We start from the raw sequence: 22,928 nt of genomic DNA on the forward strand, positions 1-22,928 counted from the left end.
TGGGCATGCTTTGAATGTCATTCTTGCCTTTTTGTTCTGCTCTTATCATTCTCCTGGGCATTTCATGGAAGGCACTCTCTTTCTCTTCGCTGCTTTGCTTCCAATGCTGCCTAAATATGTTCATTTCCACTATTTGTACTACTGCTTTCCATTTCTTCTCTTCTGCACAGATTTGGCCTTGGTTTCAATCCCCAGTTCCTTACCCTCTACAAGAAACTTTCTACTGCTTTTCATGTTGGTATCTAAACCAAATGCACCATTGAAACTGTTGCAAGATAGTCATTGAACTCGGGGTTGTAATCTTTAGAACCGAGAGCAACCACAACATAGGGCGTTGGTGGTATAGTGGTGAGCATAGCTGCTTCCCAAGCAGTTGACCCGGGTTCGATTCCCGGCCAATGCAGTGCAAATTTTTATATGTTCTCCAAGCAGGATTTGTTTTAATGCAACATGTCACAAAACGGAAATATCATGAACAGATTAATCAGACGTTAAATAAAAAAAAAAATGAAATACTTAGGCAGGCATCTCGATCGCCCCATCTGCTACATTCATTGTCCTATTAGATGCTATTTTCCAAAAAGCAGAGTCACCACTCACATGTGCTGGTAATAAATATGGTGCGGGCGGTAGACAATGAAAGGGCTGAACCCTGACCAGACATTCTAACTCTAGCATCTCTATATTAAAAAGCCTTTCTAGGCAATATCTAGCATGTGAATAAAAGTAGTCAAGATCCACCGATGAATCTGGCAAAAGTCCCCAACGATTTTGTGCACACTTGTTCTCTCACCTGAATGCAGCGCCACCTTGTAGCCATCGGATGTAACTGCAGCTCACAAAATGTTATATCAGAGAGCCAGTTGAGAGGACTCCAAGAGGCAGATGTCCATGGAAAGAGCCTCTCACGACAGCAGGAAGGTTGGATATTTCAAGATGGCAACATTTCCTGTCCAATGTCCTCACGTCCCGAATGCTCCCAAACGCTCAAAAGCCTCACCCTCACCGGGTAGATCTCTGGCTCCCAGTTAAAATCAAATCCTGAGCATGCTAGCGCTAGGATCAAAGAGAGAGGAGAGGGTTAGAGAGCTGCTATCTTGGTAAAGGCCTGAAACTGCTAGTTCCCAAGAGGGTCTGCACTTTCAGTTATGACTGACTGTGAGACGAGAAGATGAAGATTTTCTGCACCCAGCATACATTGCAGCATGCTTAGGCAAATGAGGAGCGAGACCCACCAATCCCTCGCCACTTCGCTGAAAGCTCCTCCTCTGCATAAAGAGAACACTTTTACAAGGGAGCAGAGTGGCGCAGCGGAAGCGTGCTGGGCCCATAACCCAGAGGTCGATGGATCGAAACCATCCTCTGCTATAATATTTCTTGTTTTTTCTTCTGAGAACCAATCTGTCATTTCCACGCTACCAGCAAGGAAAAGCGCAGGCTTGTGCTAGCTATGTGAGAAAAGACTTCTCAACTATCTGTCTCTGCTGAAACACAACAGAGTGATCGCCAAAGGATCAACCCCATACTTTGAAAGTAAAGATACCCAATTATAAGCATAAATGACTGGTGGGACCGTCACACGTTTTTCTGGGCATGCTTTGAATGTCATTCTTGCCTTTTCGTTCTGCTCTTATCATTCTCCTGGGCATTTCATGGAAGGCACTCTCTTTCTCTTCGCTGCTTTGCTTCCAATGCTGCCTAAATATGTTCATTTCCACTATTTGTACTACTGCTTTCCATTTCTTCTCTTCTGCACAGATTTGGCCTTGGTTTCAATCCCCAGTTCCTTACCCTCTACAAGAAACTTTCTACTGTTTTTCATGTTGGTATCTAAACCAAATGCACCATTGAAACTGGTGCAAGATAGTCATTAAACTCGGGGTTGTAATCTTTAGAACCGAGAGCACCCACATCATAGGGCGTTGGTGGTATAGTGGTGAGCATAGCTGCTTCCCAAGCAGTTGACCCGGGTTCGATTCCCGGCCAATGCAGTGCAAATTTTTATATGTTCTCCAAGCAGGATTTGTTTTAATGCAACATGTCACAAAACGGAAATATCATGAACAGATTATTCAGACGTTAAATTAAAAAAAAAATGAAATACTTAGGCAGGCATCTCGATCGCCCCATCTGCTACATTCATTGTCCTATTAGATGCTATTTTCCAAAAAGCAGAGTCACCACTCACATGTGCTGGTAATAAATATGTTGCGGGCGGTAGACAATGAAAGGGCTGAACCCCGACCAGACATTCTAACTCTAGCATCTCTATATTAAAAAGCCTTTCTAGGCAATATCTAGCATGTGAATAAAAGTAGGCAAGATCCACCGATGAATCTGGCAAAAGTCCCCAAGTATTTTGTGCACACTTGTTCTCTCACCTGAATGCAGCGCCATCTTGTAGCCATCGGATGTAACTGCAGCTCACAAAATGTTATATCAGAGAGCAAGTTGAGAGGACTCCAAGAGGCAGATGTCCATGGAAAGAGCCTCTCACGACAGCAGGAAGGTTGGATATTTCAAGATGGCAACATTTCCTGTCCAATGTCCTCACGTCCCGAACGCTCCCAAACGCTCAAAAGCCTCACCCTCACCGGGTAGATCTCTGGCTCCCAGTTAAAATCAAATCCTGAGCATGCTAGCGCTAGGATCAAAGAGAGAGGAGAGGGTTAGAGAGCTGCTATCTTGGTAAAGGCCTGAAACTGCTAGTTCCCAAGAGGGTCTGCACTTTCAGTTATGACTGACTGTGAGACGAGAAGATGAAGATTTTCTGCACCCAGCATACATTGCAGCATGCTTAGGCAAATGAGGAGCGAGACCCACCAATCCCTCGCCACTTCGCTGAAAGCTCCTCCTCTGCATAAAGAGAACACTTTTACAAGGGAGCAGAGTGGCGCAGCGGAAGCGTGCTGGGCCCATAACCCAGAGGTCGATGGATCGAAACCATCCTCTGCTATAATATTTCTTGTTTTTTCTTCTGAGAACCAATCTGTCATTTCCACGCTACCAGCAAGGAAAAGCGCAGGCTTGTGCTAGCTATGTGAGAAAAGACTTCTCAACTATCTGTCTCTGCTGAAATACAAGAGAGTGATCGCCAAAGGATCAACCCCATACTTTGAAAGTAAAGATACCCAATTATAAGCATAAATGACTGGTGGGACCGTCACACGTTTTTCTGGGCATGCTTTGAATGTCATTCTTACCTTTTCGTTCTGCTCTTATCATTCTCCTGGGCATTTCATGGAAGGCACTCTCTTTCTCTTCGCTGCTTTGCTTCCAATGCTGCCTAAATATGTTCATTTCCACTATTTGTACTACTGCTTTCCATTTCTTCTCTTCTGCACAGATTTGGCCTTGGTTTCAATCCCCAGTTCCTTACCCTCTACAAGAAACTTTCTACTGCTTTTCTTGTTGGTATCTAAACCAAATGCACCATTGAAACTGTTGCAAGATAGTCATTGAACTCGGGGTTGTAATCTTTAGAACCGAGAGCAATTTAACATAGGGCGTTGGTGGTATAGTGGTGAGCATAGCTGCTGCCCAAGCAGTTGACCCGGGTTCGATTCCCGGCCAATGCAGTGCAAATTTTTATATGTTCTCCAAGCAGGATTTGTTTTAATGCAACATGTCACAAAACGGAAATATCATGAACAGATTAATCAGACGTTAAATAAAAAAAAAAATGAAATACTTAGGCAGGCATCTCGATCGCCCCATCTGCTACATTCATTGTCCTATTAGATGCTATTTTCCAAAAAGCAGAGTCACCACTCACATGTGCTGGTAATAAATATGTTGCGGGCGGTAGACAATGAAAGGGCTGAACCCTGACCAGACATTCTAACTCTAGCATCTCTATATTAAAAAGCCTTTCTAGGCAATATCTAGCATGTGAATAAAAGTAGGCAAGATCCACCGATGAATCTGGCAAAAGTCCCCAACGATTTTGTGCACACTTGTTCTCTCACCTGAATGCAGCGCCATCTTGTAGCCATCGGATGTAACTGCAGCTCACAAAATGTTATATCAGAGAGCAAGTTGAGAGGACTCCAAGAGGCAGATGTCCATGGAAAGAGCCTCTCACGACAGCAGGAAGGTTGGATATTTCAAGATGGCAACATTTCCTGTCCAACGTCCTCACGTCCCGAACGCTCCCAAACGCTCAAAAGCCTCACACCGAGCAAGCCCTCACCGGGTAGATCTCTGGCTCCCAGTTAAAATCAAATCCTGAGCATGCTAGCGCTAGGATCAAAGAGAGAGGAGAGGGTTAGAGAGCTGCTATCTTGGTAAAGGCCTGAAACTGCTAGTTCCCAAGAGGGGCTGCACTTTCAGTTATGACTGACTGTGAGACGAGAAGATGAAGATTTTCTGCACCCAGCATACATTGCAGCATGCTTAGGCAAATGAGGAGCGAGACCCACCAATCCCTCGCCACTTCGCTGAAAGCTCCTCCTCTGCATAAAGAGAACACTTTTACAAGGGAGCAGAGTGGCGCAGCGGAAGCGTGCTGGGCCCATAACCCAGAGGTCGATGGATCGAAACCATCCTCTGCTATAATATTTCTTGTTTTTTCTTCTGAGAACCAATCTGTCATTTCCACGCTACCAGCAAGGAAAAGCGCAGGCTTGTGCTAGCTATGTGAGAAAAGACTTCTCAACTATCTGTCTCTGCTGAAACACAACAGAGTGATCGCCAAAGGATCAACCCCATACTTTGAAAGTAAAGATACCCAATTATAAGCATAAATGACTGGTGGGACCGTTACACGTTTTTCTGGGCATGCTTTGAATGTCATTCTTGCCTTTTCGTTCTGCTCTTATCATTCTCCTGGGCATTTCTGGAAGGCACTCTCTTTCTCTTCGCTGCTTTGCTTCCAATGCTGCCTAAATATGTTCATTTCCACTATTTGTACTACTGCTTTCCATTTCTTCTCTTCTGCACAGATTTGGCCTTGGTTTCAATCCCCAGTTCCTTACCCTCTACAAGAAACTTTCTACTGCTTTTCATGTTGGTATCTAAACCAAATGCACCATTGAAACTGGTGCAAGATAGTCATTGAACTCGGGGTTGTAATCTTTAGAACCGAGAGCACCCACATCATAGGGCGTTGGTGGTATAGTGGTGAGCATAGCTGCTTCCCAAGCAGTTGACCCGGGTTCGATTCCCGGCCAATGCAGTGCAAGTTTTTATATGTTCTCCAAGCAGGATTTGTTTTAATGCAACATGTCACAAAACGGAAATATCATGAACAGATTAATCAGACGTTAAATTAAAAAAAAAATGAAATACTTAGGCAGGCATCTCGATCGCCCCATCTGCTACATTCATTGTCCTATTAGATGCTATTTTCCAAAAAGCAGAGTCACCACTCACATGTGCTGGTAATAAATATGTTGCGGGCGGTAGACAATGAAAGGGCTGAACCCCGACCAGACATTCTAACTCTAGCATCTCTATATTAAAAAGCATTTCTAGGCAATATCTAGCATGTGAATAAAAGTAGGCAAGATCCACCGATGAATCTGGCAAAAGTCCCCAACGATTTTGTGCACACTTGTTCTCTCACCTGAATGCAGCGCCACCTTGTAGCCATCGGATGTAAATGCAGCTCACAAAATGTTATATCAGAGAGCAAGTTGAGAGGACTCCAAGAGGCAGATGTCCATGGAAAGAGCCTCTCACGACAGCAGGAAGGTTGGATATTTCAAGATGGCAACATTTCCTGTCCAATGTCCTCACGTCCCGAACGCTCCCAAACGCTCAAAAGCCTCGCCCTCACCGGGTAGATCTCTGGCTCCCAGTTAAAATCAAATCCTGAGCATGCTAGCGCTAGGATCAAAGAGAGAGGAGAGGGTTAGAGAGCTGCTATCTTGGTAAAGGCCTGAAACTGCTAGTTCCCAAGAGGGTCTGCACTTTCAGTTATGACTGACTGTGAGACGAGAAGATGAAGATTTTCTGCACCCAGCATACATTGCAGCATGCTTAGGCAAATGAGGAGCGAGACCCACCAATCCCTCGCCACTTCGCTGAAAGCTCCTCCTCTGCATAAAGAGAACACTTTTACAAGGGAGCAGAGTGGCGCAGCGGAAGTGTGCTGGGCCCATAACCCAGAGGTCGATGGATCGAAACCATCCTCTGCTATAATATTTCTTGTTTTTTCTTCTGAGAACCAATCTGTCATTTCCACGCTACCAGCAAGGAAAAGCGCAGGCTTGTGCTAGCTATGTGAGAAAAGACTTCTCAACTATCTGTCTCTGCTGAAATACAAGAGAGTGATCGCCAAAGGATCAACCCTATACTTTGAAAGTAAAGATACCCAATTATAAGCATAAATGACTGGTGGGACCGTCACACGTTTTTCTGGGCATGCTTTGAATGTCATTCTTGCCTTTTCGTTCTGCTCTTATCATTCTCCTGGGCATTTCATGGAAGGCACTCTCTTTCTCTTCGCTGCTTTGCTTCCAATGCTGCCTAAATATGTTCATTTCCACTATTTGTACTACTGCTTTCCATTTCTTCTCTTCTGCACAGATTTGGCCTTGGTTTCAATCCCCAGTTCCTTACCCTCTACAAGAAACTTTCTACTGCTTTTCATGTTGGTATCTAAACCAAATGCACCATTGAAACTGTTGCAAGATAGTCATTGAACTCGGGGTTGTAATCTTTAGAACCGAGAGCAACCACAACATAGGGCGTTGGTGGTATAGTGGTGAGCATAGCTGCTTCCCAAGCAGTTGACCCGGGTTCGATTCCCGGCCAATGCAGTGCAAATTTTTATATGTTCTCCAAGCAGGATTTGTTTTAATGCAACATGTCACAAAACGGAAATATCATGAACAGATTAATCAGACGTTAAATTAAAAAAAAACATGAAATACTTAGGCAGGCATCTCGATCGCCCCATCTGCTACATTCATTGTCCTATTAGATGCTATTTTCCAAAAAGCAGAGTCACCACTCACATGTGCTGGTAATAAATATGTTGCGGGCGGTAGACAATGAAAGGGCTGAACCCTGACCAGACATTCTAACTCTAGCATCTCTATATTAAAAAGCCTTTCTAGGCAATATCTAGCATGTGAATAAAAGTAGGCAAGATCCACCGATGAATCTGGCAAAAGTCCCCAAGTATTTTGTGCACACTTGTTCTCTCACCTGAATGCAGCGCCATCTTGTAGCCATCGGATGTAACTGCAGCTCACAAAATGTTATATCAGAGAGCAAGTTGAGAGGACTCCAAGAGGCAGATGTCCATGGAAAGAGCCTCTCACGACAGCAGGAAGGTTGGATATTTCAAGATGGCAACATTTCCTGTCCAACGTCCTCACGTCCCGAACGCTCCCAAACGCTCAAAAGCCTCGCCCTCACCGGGTAGATCTCTGGCTCCCAGTTAAAATCAAATCCTGAGCATGCTAGCGCTAGGATCAAAGAGAGAGGAGAGGGTTAGAGAGCTGCTATCTTGGTAAAGGCCTGAAACTGCTAGTTCCCAAGAGGGTCTGCACTTTCAGTTATGACTGACTGTGAGACGAGAATATGAAGATTTTCTGCACCCAGCATACATTGCAGCATGCTTAGGCAAATGAGGAGCGAGACCCACCAATCCCTCGCCACTTCGCTGAAAGCTCCTCCTCTGCATAAAGAGAACACTTTTACAAGGGAGCAGAGTGGCGCAGCGGAAGCGTGCTGGGCCCATAACCCAGAGGTCGATGGATCGAAACCATCCTCTGCTATAATATTTCTTGTTTTTTCTTCTGAGAACCAATCTGTCATTTCCACGCTACCAGCAAGGAAAAGCGCAGGCTTGTGCTAGCTATGTGAGAAAAGACTTCTCAACTATCTGTCTCTGCTGAAATACAAGAGAGTGATCGCCAAAGGATCAACCCCATACTTTGAAAGTAAAGATACCCAATTATAAGCATAAATGACTGGTGGGACCGTCACACGTTTTTCTGGGCATGCTTTGAATGTCATTCTTGCCTTTTTGTTCTGCTCTTATCATTCTCCTGGGCATTTCATGGAAGGCACTCTCTTTCTCTTCGCTGCTTTGCTTCCAATGCTGCCTAAATATGTTCATTTCCACTATTTGTACTACTGCTTTCCATTTCTTCTCTTCTGCACAGATTTGGCCTTGGTTTCAATCCCCAGTTCCTTACCCTCTACAAGAAACTTTCTACTGCTTTTCATGTTGGTATCTAAACCAAATGCACCATTGAAACTGTTGCAAGATAGTCATTGAACTCGGGGTTGTAATCTTTAGAACCGAGAGCAACCACAACATAGGGCGTTGGTGGTATAGTGGTGAGCATAGCTGCTTCCCAAGCAGTTGACCCGGGTTCGATTCCCGGCCAATGCAGTGCAAATTTTTATATGTTCTCCAAGCAGGATTTGTTTTAATGCAACATGTCACAAAACGGAAATATCATGAACAGATTAATCAGACGTTAAATAAAAAAAAAAATGAAATACTTAGGCAGGCATCTCGATTGCCCCATCTGCTACATTCATTGTCCTATTAGATGCTATTTTCCAAAAAGCAGAGTCACCACTCACATGTGCTGGTAATAAATATGTTGCGGGCGGTAGACAATGAAAGGGCTGAACCCTGACCAGACATTCTAACTCTAGCATCTCTATATTAAAAAGCCTTTCTAGGCAATATCTAGCATGTGAATAAAAGTAGTCAAGATCCACCGATGAATCTGGCAAAAGTCCCCAACGATTTTGTGCACACTTGTTCTCTCACCTGAATGCAGCGCCATCTTGTAGCCATCGGATGTAACTGCAGCTCACAAAATGTTATATCAGAGAGCAAGTTGAGAGGACTCCAAGAGGCAGATGTCCATGGAAAGAAACTCTCACGACAGCAGGAAGGTTGGATATTTCAAGATGGCAACATTTCCTGTCCAACGTCCTCACGTCCCGAACGCTCCCAAACGCTCAAAAGCCTCACACCGGGCAAGCCCTCACCGGGTAGATCTCTGGCTCCCAGTTAAAATCAAATCCTGAGCATGCTAGCGCTAGGATCAAAGAGAGAGGAGAGGGTTAGAGAGCTGCTATCTTGGTAAAGGCCTGAAACTGCTAGTTCCCAAGAGGGTCTGCACTTTCAGTTATGACTGACTGTGAGACGAGAAGATGAAGATTTTCTGCACCCAGCATACATTGCAGCATGCTTAGGCAAATGAGGAGCGAGACCCACCAATCCCTCGCCACTTCGCTGAAAGCTCCTCCTCTGCATAAAGAGAACACTTTTACAAGGGAGCAGAGTGGCGCAGCGGAAGCGTGCTGGGCCCATAACCCAGAGGTCGATGGATCGAAACCATCCTCTGCTATAATATTTCTTGTTTTTTCTTCTGAGAACCAATCTGTCATTTCCACGCTACCAGCAAGGAAAAGCGCAGGCTTGTGCTAGCTATGTGAGAAAAGACTTCTCAACTATCTGTCTCTGCTGAAACACAACAGAGTGATCGCCAAAGGATCAACCCCATACTTTGAAAGTAAAGATACCCAATTATAAGCATAAATGACTGGTGGGACCGTCACACGTTTTTCTGGGCATGCTTTGAATGTCATTCTTGCCTTTTCGTTCTGCTCTTATCATTCTCCTGGGCATTTCATGGAAGGCACTCTCTTTCTCTTCGCTGCTTTGCTTCCAATGCTGCCTAAATATGTTCATTTCCACTATTTGTACTACTGCTTTCCATTTCTTCTCTTCTGCACAGATTTGGCCTTGGTTTCAATCCCCAGTTCCTTACCCTCTACAAGAAACTTTCTACTGCTTTTCATGTTGGTATCTAAACCAAATGCACCATTGAAACTGGTGCAAGATAGTCATTGAACTCGGGGTTGTAATCTTTAGAACCGAGAGCACCCACATCATAGGGCGTTGGTGGTATAGTGGTGAGCATAGCTGCTTCCCAAGCAGTTGACCCGGGTTTGATTCCCGGCCAATGCAGTGCAAGTTTTTATATGTTCTCCAAGCAGGATTTGTTTTAATGCAACATGTCACAAAACGGAAATATCATGAACAGATTAATCAGACGTTAAATTAAAAAAAAAAATGAAATACTTAGGCAGGCATCTCGATCGCCCCATCTGCTACATTCATTGTCCTATTAGATGCTATTTTCCAAAAAGCAGAGTCACCACTCACATGTGCTGGTAATAAATATGTTGCGGGCGGTAGACAATGAAAGGGCTGAACCCCGACCAGACATTCTAACTCTAGCATCTCTATATTAAAAAGCATTTCTAGGCAATATCTAGCATGTGAATAAAAGTAGGCAAGATCCACCGATGAATCTGGCAAAAGTCCCCAACGATTTTGTGCACACTTGTTCTCTCACCTGAATGCAGCGCCACCTTGTAGCCATCGGATGTAAATGCAGCTCACAAAATGTTATATCAGAGAGCAAGTTGAGAGGACTCCAAGAGGCAGATGTCCATGGAAAGAGCCTCTCACGACAGCAGGAAGGTTGGATATTTCAAGATGGCAACATTTCCTGTCCAATGTCCTCACGTCCCGAACGCTCCCAAACGCTCAAAAGCCTCGCCCTCACCGGGTAGATCTCTGGCTCCCAGTTAAAATCAAATCCTGAGCATGCTAGCGCTAGGATCAAAGAGGGAGGAGAGGGTTAGAGAGCTGCTATCTTGGTAAAGGCCTGAAACTGCTAGTTCCCAAGAGGGTCTGCACTTTCAGTTATGACTGACTGTGAGACGAGAAGATGAAGATTTTCTGCACCCAGCATACATTGCAGCATGCTTAGGCAAATGAGGAGCGAGACCCACCAATCCCTCGCCACTTCGCTGAAAGCTCCTCCTCTGCATAAAGAGAACACTTTTACAAGGGAGCAGAGTGGCGCAGCAGAAGCGTGCTGGGCCCATAACCCAGAGGTCGATGGATCGAAACCATCCTCTGCTATAATATTTCTTGTTTTTTCTTCTGAGAACCAATCTGTCATTTCCACGCTACCAGCAAGGAAAAGCGCAGGCTTGTGCTAGCTATGTGAGAAAAGACTTCTCAACTATCTGTCTCTGCTGAAATACAAGAGAGTGATCGTCAAAGGATCAACCCCATACTTTGAAAGTAAAGATACCCAATTATAAGCATAAATGACTGGTGGGACCGTCACACGTTTTTCTGGGCATGCTTTGAATGTCATTCTTGCCTTTTCGTTCTGCTCTTATCATTCTCCTGGGCATTTCATGGCAGGCACTCTCTTTCTCTTCGCTGCTTTGCTTCCAATGCTGCCTAAATATGTTCATTTCCACTATTTGTACTACTGCTTTCCATTTCTTCTCTTCTGCACAGATTTGGCCTTGGTTTCAATCCCCAGTTCCTTACCCTCTACAAGAAACTTTCTACTGCTTTTCATGTTGGTATCTAAACCAAATGCACCATTGAAACTGTTGCAAGATAGTCATTGAACTCGGGGTTGTAATCTTTAGAACCGAGAGCAACCACAAGATAGGGCGTTGGTGGTATAGTGGTGAGCATAGCTGCTTCCCAAGCAGTTGACCCGGGTTCGATTCCCGGCCAATGCAGTGCAAATTTTTATATGTTCTCCAAGCAGGATTTGTTTTAATGCAACATGTCACAAAACGGAAATATCATGAACAGATTAATCAGACGTTAAATAAAAAAAAAAATGAAATACTTAGGCAGGCATCTCGATCGCCCCATCTGCTACATTCATTGTCCTATTAGATGCTATTTTCCAAAAAGCAGAGTCACCACTCACATGTGCTGGTAATAAATATGTTGCGGGCGGTAGACAATGAAAGGGCTGAACCCTGACCAGACATTCTAACTCTAGCATCTCTATATTAAAAAGCCTTTCTAGGCAATATCTAGCATGTGAATAAAAGTAGTCAAGATCCACCGATGAATCTGGCAAAAGTCCCCAACGATTTTGTGCACACTTGTTCTCTCACCTGAATGCAGCGCCATCTTGTAGCCATCGGATGTAACTGCAGCTCACAAAATGTTATATCAGAGAGCAAGTTGAGAGGACTCCAAGAGGCAGATGTCCATGGAAAGAAACTCTCACGACAGCAGGAAGGTTGGATATTTCAAGATGGCAACATTTCCTGTCCAACGTCCTCACGTCCCGAACGCTCCCAAACGCTCAAAAGCCTCACACCGGGCAAGCCCTCACCGGGTAGATCTCTGGCTCCCAGTTAAAATCAAATCCTGAGCATGCTAGCGCTAGGATCAAAGAGAGAGGAGAGGGTTAGAGAGCTGCTATCTTGGTAAAGGCCTGAAACTGCTAGTTCCCAAGAGGGTCTGCACTTTCAGTTATGACTGACTGTGAGACGAGAAGATGAAGATTTTCTGCACCCAGCATACATTGCAGCATGCTTAGGCAAATGAGGAGCGAGACCCACCAATCCCTCGCCACTTCGCTGAAAGCTCCTCCTCTGCATAAAGAGAACACTTTTACAAGGGAGCAGAGTGGCGCAGCGGAAGCGTGCTGGGCCCATAACCCAGAGGTCGATGGATCGAAACCATCCTCTGCTATAATATTTCTTGTTTTTTCTTCTGAGAACCAATCTGTCATTTCCACGCTACCAGCAAGGAAAAGCGCAGGCTTGTGCTAGCTATGTGAGAAAAGACTTCTCAACTATCTGTCTCTGCTGAAACACAACAGAGTGATCGCCAAAGGATCAACCCCATACTTTGAAAGTAAAGATACCCAATTATAAGCATAAATGACTGGTGGGACCGTCACACGTTTTTCTGGGCATGCTTTGAATGTCATTCTTGCCTTTTCGTTCTGCTCTTATCATTCTCCTGGGCATTTCATGGAAGGCACTCTCTTTCTCTTCGCTGCTTTGCTTCCAATGCTGCCTAAATATGTTCATTTCCACTATTTGTACTACTGCTTTCCATTTCTTCTCTTCTGCACAGATTTGGCCTTGGTTTCAATCCCCAGTTCCTTACCCTCTACAAGAAACTTTCTACTGCTTTTCATGTTGGTATCTAAACCAAATGCACCATTGAAACTGGTGCAAGATAGTCATTGAACTCGGGGTTGTAATCTTTAGAACCGAGAGCACCCACATCATAGGGCGTTGGTGGTATAGTGGTGAGCATAGCTGCTTCCCAAGCAGTTGACCCGGGTTTGATTCCCGGCCAATGCAGTGCAAGTTTTTATATGTTCTCCAAGCAGGATTTGTTTTAATGCAACATGTCACAAAACGGAAATATCATGAACAGATTAATCAGACGTTAAATTAAAAAAAAAAATGAAATACTTAGGCAGGCATCTCGATCGCCCCATCTGCTACATTCATTGTCCTATTAGATGCTATTTTCCAAAAAGCAGAGTCACCACTCACATGTGCTGGTAATAAATATGTTGCGGGCGGTAGACAATGAAAGGGCTGAACCCCGACCAGACATTCTAACTCTAGCATCTCTATATTAAAAAGCATTTCTAGGCAATATCTAGCATGTGAATAAAAGTAGGCAAGATCCACCGATGAATCTGGCAAAAGTCCCCAACGATTTTGTGCACACTTGTTCTCTCACCTGAATGCAGCGCCACCTTGTAGCCATCGGATGTAAATGCAGCTCACAAAATGTTATATCAGAGAGCAAGTTGAGAGGACTCCAAGAGGCAGATGTCCATGGAAAGAGCCTCTCACGACAGCAGGAAGGTTGGATATTTCAAGATGGCAACATTTCCTGTCCAATGTCCTCACGTCCCGAACGCTCCCAAACGCTCAAAAGCCTCGCCCTCACCGGGTAGATCTCTGGCTCCCAGTTAAAATCAAATCCTGAGCATGCTAGCGCTAGGATCAAAGAGGGAGGAGAGGGTTAGAGAGCTGCTATCTTGGTAAAGGCCTGAAACTGCTAGTTCCCAAGAGGGTCTGCACTTTCAGTTATGACTGACTGTGAGACGAGAAGATGAAGATTTTCTGCACCCAGCATACATTGCAGCATGCTTAGGCAAATGAGGAGCGAGACCCACCAATCCCTCGCCACTTCGCTGAAAGCTCCTCCTCTGCATAAAGAGAACACTTTTACAAGGGAGCAGAGTGGCGCAGCAGAAGCGTGCTGGGCCCATAACCCAGAGGTCGATGGATCGAAACCATCCTCTGCTATAATATTTCTTGTTTTTTCTTCTGAGAACCAATCTGTCATTTCCACGCTACCAGCAAGGAAAAGCGCAGGCTTGTGCTAGCTATGTGAGAAAAGACTTCTCAACTATCTGTCTCTGCTGAAATACAAGAGAGTGATCGTCAAAGGATCAACCCCATACTTTGAAAGTAAAGATACCCAATTATAAGCATAAATGACTGGTGGGACCGTCACACGTTTTTCTGGGCATGCTTTGAATGTCATTCTTGCCTTTTCGTTCTGCTCTTATCATTCTCCTGGGCATTTCATGGCAGGCACTCTCTTTCTCTTCGCTGCTTTGCTTCCAATGCTGCCTAAATATGTTCATTTCCACTATTTGTACTACTGCTTTCCATTTCTTCTCTTCTGCACAGATTTGGCCTTGGTTTCAATCCCCAGTTCCTTACCCTCTACAAGAAACTTTCTACTGCTTTTCATGTTGGTATCTAAACCAAATGCACCATTGAAACTGTTGCAAGATAGTCATTGAACTCGGGGTTGTAATCTTTAGAACCGAGAGCAACCACAAGATAGGGCGTTGGTGGTATAGTGGTGAGCATAGCTGCTTCCCAAGCAGTTGACCCGGGTTTGATTCCCGGCCAATGCAGTGCAAATTTTTATATGTTCTCCAAGCAGGATTTGTTTTAATGCAACATGTCACAAAACGGAAATATCATGAACAGATTAATCAGACGTTAAATAAAAAAAAAAATGAAATACTTAGGCAGGCATCTCGATCGCCCCATCTGCTACATTCATTGTCCTATTAGATGCTATTTTCCAAAAAGCAGAGTCACCACTCACATGTGCTGGTAATAAATATGTTGCGGGCGGTAGACAATGAAAGGGCTGAACCCTGACCAGACATTCTAACTCTAGCATCTCTATATTAAAAAGCCTTTCTAGGCAATATCTAGCATGTGAATAAAAGTAGGCAAGATCCACCGATGAATCTGGCAAAAGTCCCCAACGATTTTGTGCACACTTGTTCTCTCACCTGAATGCAGCGCCATCTTGTAGCCATCGGATGTAACTGCAGCTCACAAAATGTTATATCAGAGAGCAAGTTGAGAGGACTCCAAGAGGCAGATGTCCATGGAAATAGCCTCTCACGACAGCAGGAAGGTTGGATATTTCAAGATGGCAACATTTCCTGTCCAACGTCCTCACGTCCCGAACGCTCCCAAACGCTCAAAAGCCTCACACCGGGCAAGCCCTCACCGGGTAGATCTCTGGCTCCCAGTTAAAATCAAATCCTGAGCATGCTAGCGCTAGGATCAAAGAGAGAGGAGAGGGTTAGAGAGCTGCTATCTTGGTAAAGGCCTGAAACTGCTAGTTCCCAAGAGGGTCTGCACTTTCAGTTATGACTGACTGTGAGACGAGAAGATGAAGATTTTCTGCACCCAGCATACATTGCAGCATGCTTAGGCAAATGAGGAGCGAGACCCACCAATCCCTCGCCACTTCGCTGAAAGCTCCTCCTCTGCATAAAGAGAACAATTTTACAAGGGAGCAGAGTGGCGCAGCGGAAGTGTGCTGGGCCCATAACCCAGAGGTCGATGGATCGAAACCATCCTCTGCTATAATATTTCTTGTTTTTTCTTCTGAGAACCAATCTGTCATTTCCACGCTACCAGCAAGGAAAAGCGCAGGCTTGTGCTAGCTATGTGAGAAAAGACTTCTCAACTATCTGTCTCTGCTGAAACACAACAGAGTGATCGCCAAAGGATCAACCCCATACTTTGAAAGTAAAGATACCCAATTATAAGCATAAATGACTGGTGGGACCGTCACACGTTTTTCTGGGCATGCTTTGAATGTCATTCTTGCCTTTTCGTTCTGCTCTTATCATTCTCCTGGGCATTTCATGGAAGGCACTCTCTTTCTCTTCGCTGCTTTGCTTCCAATGCTGCCTAAATATGTTCATTTCCACTATTTGTACTACTGCTTTCCATTTCTTCTCTTCTGCACAGATTTGGCCTTGGTTTCAATCCCCAGTTCCTTACCCTCTACAAGAAACTTTCTACTGCTTTTCATGTTGGTATCTAAACCAAATGCACCATTGAAACTGGTGCAAGATAGTCATTGAACTCGGGGTTGTAATCTTTAGAACCGAGAGCACCCACATCATAGGGCGTTGGTGGTATAGTGGTGAGCATAGCTGCTTCCCAAGCAGTTGACCCGGGTTCGATTCCCGGCCAATGCAGTGCAAATTTTTATATGTTCTCCAAGCAGGATTTGTTTTAATGCAACATGTCACAAAACGGAAATATCATGAACAGATTAATCAGACGTTAAATTAAAAAAAAAATGAAATACTTAGGCAGGCATCTCGATCGCCCCATCTGCTACATTCATTGTCCTATTAGATGCTATTTTCCAAAAAGCAGAGTCACCACTCACATGTGCTGGTAATAAATATGTTGCGGGCGGTAGACAATTAAAGGGCTGAACTCCGACCAGACATTCTAACTCTAGCATCTCTATATTAAAAAGCATTTCTAGGCAATATCTAGCATGTGAATAAAAGTAGGCAAGATCCACCGATGAATCTGGCAAAAGTCCCCAACGATTTTGTGCACACTTGTTCTCTCACCTGAATGCAGCGCCACCTTGTAGCCATCGGATGTAACTGCAGCTCACAAAATGTTATATCAGAGAGCAAGTTGAGAGGACTCCAAGAGGCAGATGTCCATGGAAAGAGCCTCTCACGACAGCAGGAAGGTTGGATATTTCAAGATGGCAACATTTCCTGTCCAATGTCCTCACGTCCCGAACGCTCCCAAACGCTCAAAAGCCTCGCCCTCACCGGGTAGATCTCTGGCTCCCAGTTAAAATCAAATCCTGAGCATGCTAGCGCTAGGATCAAAGAGAGAGGAGAGGGTTAGAGAGCTGCTATCTTGGTAAAGGCCTGAAACTGCTAGTTCCCAAGAGGGTCTGCACTTTCAGTTATGACTGACTGTGAGACGAGAAGATGAAGATTTTCTGCACCCAGCATACATTGCAGCATGCTTAGGCAAATGAGGAGCGAGACCCACCAATCCCTCGCCACTTCGCTGAAAGCTCCTCCTCTGCATAAAGAGAACACTTTTAAAAGGGAGCAGAGTGGCGCAGCGGAAGCGTGCTGGGCCCATAACCCAGAGGTCGATGGATCGAAAGCATCCTCTGCTATAATATTTCTTGTTTTTTCTTCTGAGAACCAATCTGTCATTTCCACGCTACCAGCAAGGAAAAGCGCAGGCTTGTGCTAGCTATGTGAGAAAAGACTTCTCAACTATCTGTCTCTGCTGAAATACAAGAGAGTGATCGCCAAAGGATCAACCCCATACTTTGAAAGTAAAGATACCCAATTATAAGCATAAATGACTGGTGGGACCGTCACACGTTTTTCTGGGCATGCTTTGAATGTCATTCTTGCCTTTTCGTTCTGCTCTTATCATTCTCCTGGGCATTTCATGGAAGGCACTCTCTTTCTCTTCGCTGCTTTGCTTCCAATGCTGCCTAAATATGTTCATTTCCACTATTTGTACTACTGCTTTCCATTTCTTCTCTTCTGCACAGATTTGGCCTTGGTTTCAATCCCCAGTTCCTTACCCTCTACAAGAAACTTTCTACTGCTTTTCATGTTGGTATCTAAACCAAATGCACCATTGAAACTGGTGCAAGATAGTCATTGAACTCGGGGTTGTAATCTTTAGAACCGAGAGCAACCACAACATAGGGCATTGGTGGTATAGTGGTGAGCATAGCTGCTTCCCAAGCAGTTGACCCGGGTTCGATTCCCGGCCAATGCAGTGCAAATTTTTATATGTTCTCCAAGCAGGATTTGTTTTAATGCAACATGTCACAAAACGGAAATATCATGAACAGATTAATCAGACGTTAAATTAAAAAAAAACATGAAATACTTAGGCAGGCATCTCGATCGCCCCATCTGCTACATTCATTGTCCTATTAGATGCTATTTTCCAAAAAGCAGAGTCACCACTCACATGTGCTGGTAATAAATATGTTGCGGGCGGTAGACAATGAAAGGGCTGAACCCTGACCAGACATTCTAACTCTAGCATCTCTATATTAAAAAGCCTTTCTAGGCAATATCTAGCATGTGAATAAAAGTAGGCAAGATCCACCGATGAATCTGGCAAAAGTCCCCAACGATTTTGTGCACACTTGTTCTCTCACCTGAATGCAGCGCCATCTTGTAGCCATCGGATGTAACTGCAGCTCACAAAATGTTATATCAGAGAGCAAGTTGAGAGGACTCCAAGAGGCAGATGTCCATGGAAAGAGCCTCTCACGACAGCAGGAAGGTTGGATATTTCAAGATGGCAACATTTCCTGTCCAACGTCCTCACGTCCCGAACGCTCCCAAACGCTCAAAAGCCTCGCCCTCACCGGGTAGATCTCTGGCTCCCAGTTAAAATCAAATCCTGAGCATGCTAGCGCAAGGATCAAAGAGAGAGGAGAGGGTTAGAGAGCTGCTATCTTGGTAAAGGCCTGAAACTGCTAGTTCCCAAGAGGGTCTGCACTTTCAGTTATGACTGACTGTGAGACGAGAAGATGAAGATTTTCTGCACCCAGCATACATTGCAGCATGCTTAGGCAAATGAGGAGCGAGACCCACCAATCCCTCGCCACTTCGCTGAAAGCTCCTCCTCTGCATAAAGAGAACACTTTTACAAGGGAGCAGAGTGGCGCAGCGGAAGCGTGCTGGGCCCATAACCCAGAGGTCGATGGATCGAAACCATCCTCTGCTATAATATTTCTTGTTTTTTCTTCTGAGAACCAATCTGTCATTTCCACGCTACCAGCAAGGAAAAGCGCAGGCTTGTGCTAGCTATGTGAGAAAAGACTTCTCAACTATCTGTCTCTGCTGAAACACAACAGAGTGATCGCCAAAGGATCAACCCCATACTTTGAAAGTAAAGATACCCAATTATAAGCATAAATGACTGGTGGGACCGTCACACGTTTTTCTGGGCATGCTTTGAATATCATTCTTGCCTTTTCGTTCTGCTCTTATCATTCTCCTGGGCATTTCATGGAAGGCACTCTCTTTCTCTTCGCTGCTTTGCTTCCAATGCTGCCTAAATATGTTCATTTCCACTATTTGTACTACTGCTTTCCATTTCTTCTCTTCTGCACAGATTTGGCCTTGGTTTCAATCCCCAGTTCCTTACCCTCTACAAGAAACTTTCTACTGTTTTTCATGTTGGTATCTAAACCAAATGCACCATTGAAACTGGTGCAAGATAGTCATTGAACTCGGGGTTGTAATCTTTAGAACCGAGAGCACCCACATCATAGGGCGTTGGTGGCATAGTGGTGAGCATAGCTGCTTCCCAAGCAGTTGACCCGGGTTCGATCCCTGGCCAATGCAGTGCAAATTTTTATATGTTCTCCAAGCAGGATTTGTTTTAATGCAACATGTCACAAAACGGAAATATCATGAACAGATTATTCAGACGTTAAATTAAAAAAAAAATGAAATACTTAGGCAGGCATCTCGATCGCCCCATCTGCTACATTCATTGTCCTATTAGATGCTATTTTCCAAAAAGCAGAGTCACCACTCACATGTGCTGGTAATAAATATGTTGCGGGCGGTAGACAATGAAAGGGCTGAACCCCGACCAGACATTCTAACTCTAGCATCTCTATATTAAAAAGCATTTCTAGGCAATATCTAGCATGTGAATAAAAGTAGGCAAGATCCACCGATGAATCTGGCAAAAGTCCCCAACGATTTTGTGCACACTTGTTCTCTCACCTGAATGCAGCGCCACCTTGTAGCCATCGGATGTAACTGCAGCTCACAAAATGCTATATCAGAGAGCAAGTTGAGAGGACTCCAAGAGGCAGATGTCCATGGAAAGAGCCTCTCACGACAGCAGGAAGGTTGGATATTTCAAGATGGCAACATTTCCTGTCCAATGTCCTCACGTCCCGAACGCTCCCAAACGCTCAAAAGCCTCGCCCTCACCGGGTAGATCTCTGGCTCCCAGTTAAAATCAAATCCTGAGCATGCTAGCGCTAGGATCAAAGAGAGAGGAGAGGGTTAGAGAGCTGCTATCTTGGTAAAGGCCTGAAACTGCTAGTTCCCAAGAGGGTCTGCACTTTCAGTTATGACTGACTGTGAGACGAGAAGATGAAGATTTTCTGCACCCAGCATACATTGCAGCATGCTTAGGCAAATGAGGAGCGAGACCCACCAATCCCTCGCCACTTCGCTGAAAGCTCCTCCTCTGCATAAAGAGAACACTTTTACAAGGGAGCAGAGTGGCGCAGCGGAAGCGTGCTGGGCCCATAACCCAGAGGTCGATGGATCGAAACCATCCTCTGCTATAATATTTCTTGTTTTTTCTTCTGAGAACCAATCTGTCATTTCCACGCTACCAGCAAGGAAAAGCGCAGGCTTGTGCTAGCTATGTGAGAAAAGACTTCTCAACTATCTGTCTCTGCTGAAATACAAGAGAGTGATCGCCAAAGGATCAACCCCATACTTTGAAAGTAAAGATACCCAATTATAAGCATAAATGACTGGTGGGACCGTCACACGTTTTTCTGGGCATGCTTTGAATGTCATTCTTGCCTTTTCGTTCTGCTCTTATCATTCTCCTGGGCATTTCATGGAAGGCACTCTCTTTCTCTTCGCTGCTTTGCTTCCAATGCTGCCTAAATATGTTCATTTCCACTATTTGTACTACTGCTTTCCATTTCTTCTCTTCTGCACAGATTTGGCCTTGGTTTCAATCCCCAGTTCCTTACCCTCTACAAGAAACTTTCTACTGCTTTTCATGTTGGTATCTAAACCAAATGCACCATTGAAACTGTTGCAAGATAGTCATTGAACTCGGGGTTGTAATCTTTAGAACCGAGAGCAACCACAACATAGGGCGTTGGTGGTATAGTGGTGAGCATAGCTGCTTCCCAAGCAGTTGACCCGGGTTCGATTGCCGGCCAATGCAGTGCAAATTTTTATATGTTCTCCAAGCAGGATTTGTTTTAATGCAACATGTCACAAAACGGAAATATCATGAACAGATTAATCAGACGTTAAATTAAAAAAAAAATGAAATACTTAGGCAGGCATCTCGATCGCCCCATCTGCTACATTCATTGTCCTATTAGATGCTATTTTCCAAAAAGCAGAGTCACCACTCACATGTGCTGGTAATAAATATGTTGCGGGCGGTAAACAATGAAAGGGCTGAACCCTGACCAGACATTCTAACTCTAGCATCTCTATATTAAAAAGCCTTTCTAGGCAATATCTAGCATGTGAATAAAAGTAGGCAAGATCCACCGATGAATCTGGCAAAAGTCCCCAACGATTTTGTGCACACTTGTTCTCTCACCTGAATGCAGCGCCATCTTGTAGCCATCGGATGTAACTGCAGCTCAAAAAATGTTATATCAGAGAGCAAGTTGAGAGGACTCCAAGAGGCAGATGTCCATGGAAAGAGCCTCTCACGACAGCAGGAAGGTTGGATATTTCAAGATGGCAACATTTCCTGTCCAACGTCCTCACGTCCCGAACGCTCCCAAACGCTCAAAAGCCTCACACCGGGCAAGCCCTCACCGGGTAGATCTCTGGCTCCCAGTTAAAATCAAATCCTGAGCATGCTAGCGCTAGGATCAAAGAGAGAGGAGAGGGTTAGAGAGCTGCTATCTTGGTAAAGGCCTGAAACTGCTAGTTCCCAAGAGGGTCTGCACTTTCAGTTATGACTGACTGTGAGACGAGAAGATGAAGATTTTCTGCACCCAGCATACATTGCAGCATGCTTAGGCAAATGAGGAGCGAGACCCACCAATCCCTCGCCACTTCGCTGAAAGCTCCTCCTCTGCATAAAGAGAACACTTTTACAAGGGAGCGGAGTGGCGCAGCGGAAGCGTGCTGGGCCCATAACCCAGAGGTCGATGGATCGAAACCATCCTCTGCTATAATATTTCTTGTTTTTTCTTCTGAGAACCAATCTGTCATTTCCACGCTACCAGCAAGGAAAAGCGCAGGCTTGTGCTAGCTATGTGAGAAAAGACTTCTCAACTATCTGTCTCTGCTGAAACACAACAGAGTGATCGCCAAAGGATCAACCCCATACTTTGAAAGTAAAGATACCCAATTATAAGCATAAATGACTGGTGGGACCGTCACACGTTTTTCTGGGCATGCTTTGAATGTCATTCTTGCCTTTTCGTTCTGCTCTTATCATTCTCCTGGGCATTTCATGGAAGGCACTCTCTTTCTCTTCGCTGCTTTGCTTCCAATGCTGCCTAAATATGTTCATTTCCACTATTTGTACTACTGCTTTCCATTTCTTCTCTTCTGCACAGATTTGGCCTTGGTTTCAATCCCCAGTTCCTTACCCTCTACAAGAAACTTTCTACTGCTTTTCATGTTGGTATCTAAACCAAATGCACCATTGAAACTGGTGCAAGATAGTCATTGAACTCGGGGTTGTAATCTTTAGAACCGAGAGCACCCACATCATAGGGCGTTGGTGGTATAGTGGTGAGCATAGCTGCTTCCCAAGCAGTTGACCCGGGTTCGATTCCCGGCCAATGCAGTGCAAATTTTTATATGTTCTCCAAGCAGGATTTGTTTTAATGCAACATGTCACAAAACGGAAATATAATGAACAGATTAATCAGACGTTAAATTAAAAAAAAAATGAAATACTTAGGCAGGCATCTCGATCGCCCCATCTGCTACATTCATTGTCCTATTAGATGCTATTTTCCAAAAAGCAGAGTCCCCACTCACATGTGCTGGTAATAAATATGTTGCGGGCGGTAGACAATG

General features: G+C 44.6%; 12 non-coding genes across 12 annotated transcripts; all 12 read left to right on the top strand.

Annotated features, from left to right (window-relative positions):
- Positions 1–331: 331 nt before the first annotated feature.
- TRNAG-CCC (transfer RNA glycine (anticodon CCC)) lies at positions 332–403 on the top strand. Its single transcript has one exon. It is a non-coding gene; the product is annotated as a tRNA-Gly (tRNA).
- Positions 404–1,919: 1,516 nt separating this feature from the next.
- On the top strand, positions 1,920–1,991 carry TRNAG-CCC (transfer RNA glycine (anticodon CCC)). Its single transcript has one exon. It is a non-coding gene; the product is annotated as a tRNA-Gly (tRNA).
- Positions 1,992–5,104: 3,113 nt separating this feature from the next.
- TRNAG-CCC (transfer RNA glycine (anticodon CCC)) lies at positions 5,105–5,176 on the top strand. Its single transcript has one exon. It is a non-coding gene; the product is annotated as a tRNA-Gly (tRNA).
- A 1,516-nt stretch (positions 5,177–6,692) lies between these two features.
- Positions 6,693–6,764, top strand: TRNAG-CCC (transfer RNA glycine (anticodon CCC)). Its single transcript has one exon. It is a non-coding gene; the product is annotated as a tRNA-Gly (tRNA).
- Positions 6,765–8,281: 1,517 nt separating this feature from the next.
- On the top strand, positions 8,282–8,353 carry TRNAG-CCC (transfer RNA glycine (anticodon CCC)). The gene has a single exon. It is a non-coding gene; the product is annotated as a tRNA-Gly (tRNA).
- A 1,527-nt stretch (positions 8,354–9,880) lies between these two features.
- On the top strand, positions 9,881–9,952 carry TRNAG-CCC (transfer RNA glycine (anticodon CCC)). Its single transcript has one exon. It is a non-coding gene; the product is annotated as a tRNA-Gly (tRNA).
- A 1,517-nt stretch (positions 9,953–11,469) lies between these two features.
- Positions 11,470–11,541, top strand: TRNAG-CCC (transfer RNA glycine (anticodon CCC)). Its single transcript has one exon. It is a non-coding gene; the product is annotated as a tRNA-Gly (tRNA).
- A 1,527-nt stretch (positions 11,542–13,068) lies between these two features.
- On the top strand, positions 13,069–13,140 carry TRNAG-CCC (transfer RNA glycine (anticodon CCC)). The gene has a single exon. It is a non-coding gene; the product is annotated as a tRNA-Gly (tRNA).
- Positions 13,141–14,657: 1,517 nt separating this feature from the next.
- Positions 14,658–14,729, top strand: TRNAG-CCC (transfer RNA glycine (anticodon CCC)). The gene has a single exon. It is a non-coding gene; the product is annotated as a tRNA-Gly (tRNA).
- Positions 14,730–16,256: 1,527 nt separating this feature from the next.
- On the top strand, positions 16,257–16,328 carry TRNAG-CCC (transfer RNA glycine (anticodon CCC)). The gene has a single exon. It is a non-coding gene; the product is annotated as a tRNA-Gly (tRNA).
- Positions 16,329–17,844: 1,516 nt separating this feature from the next.
- On the top strand, positions 17,845–17,916 carry TRNAG-CCC (transfer RNA glycine (anticodon CCC)). Its single transcript has one exon. It is a non-coding gene; the product is annotated as a tRNA-Gly (tRNA).
- Positions 17,917–22,620: 4,704 nt separating this feature from the next.
- On the top strand, positions 22,621–22,692 carry TRNAG-CCC (transfer RNA glycine (anticodon CCC)). Its single transcript has one exon. It is a non-coding gene; the product is annotated as a tRNA-Gly (tRNA).
- Positions 22,693–22,928: the final 236 nt, after the last annotated feature.

This window comes from Triturus cristatus, chromosome 11 (assembly GCF_964204655.1).
Source record: "Triturus cristatus chromosome 11, aTriCri1.1, whole genome shotgun sequence".
Taxonomy (NCBI): domain Eukaryota; kingdom Metazoa; phylum Chordata; class Amphibia; order Caudata; family Salamandridae; genus Triturus; species Triturus cristatus.